General features: G+C 51.7%; 1 long non-coding RNA gene across 1 annotated transcript; it reads left to right on the top strand.

Moving 5' to 3' along the window:
• Window positions 1–2,814: 2,814 nt before the first annotated feature.
• LOC105541124 lies at window positions 2,815–3,280 on the top strand. The gene is made up of 2 exons (XR_001006299.1): window positions 2,815–3,185; window positions 3,218–3,280. It is a non-coding gene; the product is annotated as an uncharacterized LOC105541124 (long non-coding RNA).
• The last annotated feature ends 1,477 nt before the right edge of the window (window positions 3,281–4,757 follow it).

Raw genomic sequence — 4,757 nt, 5'->3', positions numbered from 1 at the left:
GGTGGTCTTACTATGTTGCCCAGGCTGGTCTTTAACTCCTGACCTCAAGTGATCCTCCCACCTCAGCCTCCCAAGCACTGGGCTTAGAGGCGTGCCTGACCTCAGGGAGAAGTACTGGCTGGATGATCTCTGAAGGTTTTTGACTCCAATGCACTATTTTAAACAATTCTGGTTGTCTACGTGACACCACTGATGTTGTTCACATCCGTAGATCATCTAGCACATATCCAGGGGAGAGAGATGTGTGCGTCTTTATGTGTAACAGAAAAAGAGGCTGTTTCCACCAGGCATGCATGAGAATCGCTTTCATTGCATCATGATGGAGCAGGTATTCTAAACCACTTGAGCCAGAGCAAAACTAGAACAGTCAAATCTATCTTCAGGCTCAATCTTGACGCTTCACACATCATCTGATAGGGCTTGGACCCAGTAATTGTTAAGGTCCTTTCCAGATGCAACATTCTGAGTCTTCAAGGTAAAAAAGGCTTAGGTCATTCAGGAAATGCTCTGCTGCCAGAGAAAACCTAAAGCACCACCTGACCCAGTTATAACTGCCGCGCAACGCGAGGTCTCAGGTGGACACACCACCGGCTTCTTCCAGGCCCCTGCCCATGGCCCACAGAAGGGCAGGATGCCAGGCTGGAGCAGCTCCAGCTAAGTGACAATTCCCTATCAGCCAGGCTGAGAAGCCCGGGGCAGGAGCAGGTCAGGTGTGGCTGGCCTATGGCCCAGTCCAGGCACCCCACAGCCCTGCTAAGAGCTCTGGCTTCTTTCTGGCTGGTCAAGGCCAAAGGTCACTGCAGGGATCTCGCACGGAAGTGCAAAGCGACAGGGAATGGCAGGAAAAAACCCTGGACTCTGGAGTCTGGCAGGCCTAAGCTGGGCACTACGTCTCCTGCTCATCGACTGAACTACTATGCAGAAGTCGCTCCCCCTTCCCAGAGCTTCAGCTTCCTCCACTGGGGATGTCACCCCCCGCTCCACAGCGCCTGGTACAGTGAGTACCTGTCTCTAGTCCCACTTCGTGAACAAAATCAAGGTGAACGTATGTCTCCCCAACCTCCCTGTCTGCAGCTACAAACACCTTCATCTCCTCTCCTCCTGCCCTTGCCCTCTCTTCAAACCGCCTCCGCCCCCTGAATTACTTCGTTTGGTGGCACAGCCCCACCTGTCCCCCAAGCCACCTCTCTCTCCCCCTTGGACCTAATCAAGCACCATGTCCTGCCAGTTTAACACGTGAGATCTCTCCTGTCCTGCCACCTCTCTGCCACCATCCCCATACAGATTCCTGTCACCTCCTCCTAGACAGACTCCTAAGCGGGATTTCCAACTCAGTGTCTCTAAAGCCAGCTTCATCTTCTTCCGCCTAGTCACTCCCCTTCCTTGAGTCTGCCTGTTTCTGTTCATGATGACATGAGTCTGGCCATCGAGTTGTTCAGGATTGTTCCCTCTCCTGTGATTCCTTCCCCTGACATAAATGTCTCGCTGTAAAAAACAAAAAAAATTTTTTTTTTTAGAGATGGGATCTCACTGTGTTGCCCAGGATGGTCTTGAACTCCTGGCCTTGAGCAATCCTCCACCTTGGCCTCCCAAGTTGTTGGGGTTACAGGTGTGAGCCACTACACCCAGCCACAGATGTCTGTCTGACAGGTACCTGGATCCAGTCACTTCTGAGTGGTCTGCCAATCTTTCCTTTCCCTGGCACAGACAAAATAGCAACCACGTGCCAGGCACAGAGCATAGCATCAGGCATACAAAACAAAGAAGCAGTCCCAGTCCTGACCTTCAAGCGGTTCAGCCATTACGGGGCCACCTCAGTACTGCAATAGCCCATGACTAGTTTCTCCTTGTCTCCCCCCAGCCTCTCCACCAGGGTGAGCAGTGAACTAAAACTGCTCAGTAGCCACCCTCTGGCCTAGCCGCAGAGTAACAGCCAAGCCCTCTGCCCACCGGCCACCTGAGCACTCCTGCCACGACTACCCACTTCATCCTTCTTGCCCCTAAAGAACCCACGTGGTTCTTTGAACACACGATGTTCTCTGAACACTGCGATGTTCCACCTCCGGGCTTGGCTGTATCCTACAAAGCCCCACCCCATTGTCTTTGCCTGGTTAACTCCTCCCCACCGCTACTGCCTCCTCTCCTCCTGGAAGCATTCTGGGCTCTCCTGTGCCCATCCAGGTCCCTCTTCTGGGCTTCCACATCAGCCAGGGCATCACTCTCACCACACTCATCAGAGTGGGCTGAGATGACCTACACACATCATGCACACTCTCCAGAGCCTAGCGGGGGCCAGGACACAACAGCGGAGCAGGGAGAGTGGTTCAGAGGCGGGAGCGAACCTCACTTCCCTCCCACAGGCTGGCTTCCGTCGGTCTTCCCCTGACCCACAGCTCGGGTCGGCCGCACCGCCTCGCTACTGCCACCTAGGGGCGCCAGTCGGGCGCTGCGCTTCTCTTGCCATTCAGCCTTGAATTCGATTCAATAAACTGAACGGGATGGGAACACTAAAGAGGGAACAGTTGATTCCGGTTGGGGGGGGAGGAAGAGTGGCAGTCAGACGAGGCTTCAAACGGCCAGTGAGCTCTGGGCTGGGCCATGGAGCCTGAGCAACGGATCTCCAGGTGGAAGAGATCTGTCTCCAGGTGGAGGCTGCAACAGGCAGGGAGGGTTAGAGTTTGGCGTCTACATGCAGGGGCAGGGAGCGTTAGGGTGTGAAGGAACTGGTACTCCAAACTAAGGGCTTCTAACTTTATCTTTTAAGCCACGAAAGAGGTCAAGAAAACGTCTTTTTTCTGCCCAAAGGTTTTAAATCAGAAGGGACACAATTAGATGTGCATTTACAGAACAGAACTCCTGCTGGAGTGTGGAAAGAGGGAAGAGATGGGAAGCCGCGAGTGAGAGAGGCAATACATTTTCATAATTTCTTGTTTTTTTCATAAACAGTTTTTTCATAATTCTCATTTCTTTTACTTGAAATAGCATCATGGGCTGCGTGCGGTGTCTCACGCCTGTAATCCCTGTAATCCCAGGACTTTAGGACGCCAAGGCAGATGGATCTCCTGAGATCAGGAGTTCGAGACCAGCCTGCTCAATAAGGCGAAATCCTGTCTCTATTAAAAATACAAAAAATTAGCCGTGCGTTGTGGTGGCCGCCTGTAATCCCAGCTACTCGGGAGGCTGAGGCAGGAGAATCGCTTGAACTCGGGAGGCAAAGGTTGCAGTGAGCCGAGATGGCACAACTGCACTCCAGCCTGGGCTACAAGGGTGAAACTGTGTCTCAAAAAAGAAAAAAAAAAAAAAAGCACCATGATCTCAGACTCAACACATCCAAACTGAAACTCTGTCTGCTCAAAACCAATGCGTCAACATAAACAGTATTATTTCCTTCCACATTTGGAGACGTTCACGTATCTCAACCTCTTTGTGGGCCTTGAAGTCGCAGAATTTGATAACAGATCCCAGCACAAAACTTTGCACACAGAAAATACTTGATGACAACTGAGTGGAGTGTCCTGGAGCCTTGCGATTATGGGAGCAATACAACCGGGTGGTTAAGAGTAAGGGTTTTGAATCAGAGGGCCCGAGTTCAAACCCTGGCGCAGCCACTTTAGTGCATGAGACTGGTCATATGAAGTGACCCATCTAAGCCTCAGTTTCTTCATCTCTAAAATGGAAATTAATGGAAATTATAACATCACCCGCCTCAAGGACTGGAGACAAACGTCCACAAAGTGTCGAGCTCATAGTAAATCCTCAATAAATACTGGTGGTTATGTATAACATCATTTATTCAGTGCCTACCAGGTACAGACCACGCACAACGCAACAGGCTTCTCAGCCCCTTCAATCTGCATCACACTTTTGTCCTTCCCATTTTACAGATAAGAAAACTAAGGCTCAACAGAGTCAAGCTTGTTCGAGGTCTTGGGAGCATCTCCCAGGGCATTAGAACTTTTGGAGGAAGGGATTTAGTTCAGTAATGGTTCTCACCTGCGTGTATGAGCGAGTGGAAGAGACCCCTCCCCCGCAACCCGGGACATCTGGCAATGTTTGGAGATCTTGTTGATCCTCACGACTTGGGGGATGGGGATACTGCTGGCATCTAGTGGGTAGAGGCCAGGAATACGGCTCAACTTCCTACATTGCACAGGGAAGGCCCCCACCCACAACCAAAAACTATCTGACTCCGAACATCAGTAGTGCCAACCTTGAGAAACCCTTCTCTAGCCAGGTCACTCTCCTGATCTTCCCACTTCTGGCCATCCGGATCTTAGATGAACACTTTCCAGCAAGGGGGCTCAGTCCCACCACGGGAAGCCCGTGCAGAAGTTGTGCAGAAGTTCTTCCCCACCTGCCCTGCACACAGTAGGGACCAAAACCCATTTTAACAAGCCCGGCAGCCCAGAGCACCGGAAAAGGAAGGAAGGGCATCCATCCCCCATTGTTCAACTGTGTGCAGTTTGTGTTTCCAACAGACACACACACATATTTTACAAATCCTAACGTCCCACGCCCCACAAACAGCTTTGTTAGAGATGGCGCTCAAAAAAAGATGCAGTTTAGATTTTTTTTTTCCCCCCCAGGACTCCCGTGTATCTACTGAAGGGTTTGCACACTTCTCAAAGGACCTCGCACCGGCCGCGGTGCTCTGACAACGACCACAAAAGAATCTGTGGGATTTCCCGGGGGAGCGAGCCCGTGGGCCGTGACCTCTGCGCGCTCAAAGCGTTCCCCGCGCTCCCCCCGCCGCTGGC

Source organism: Mandrillus leucophaeus, unplaced genomic scaffold (assembly GCF_000951045.1).
Source record: "Mandrillus leucophaeus isolate KB7577 unplaced genomic scaffold, Mleu.le_1.0 Scaffold234, whole genome shotgun sequence".
Classification (NCBI taxonomy): Eukaryota; Metazoa; Chordata; class Mammalia; order Primates; family Cercopithecidae; genus Mandrillus; species Mandrillus leucophaeus.
This window is presented reverse-complemented; position numbering and strand designations above follow the sequence as displayed.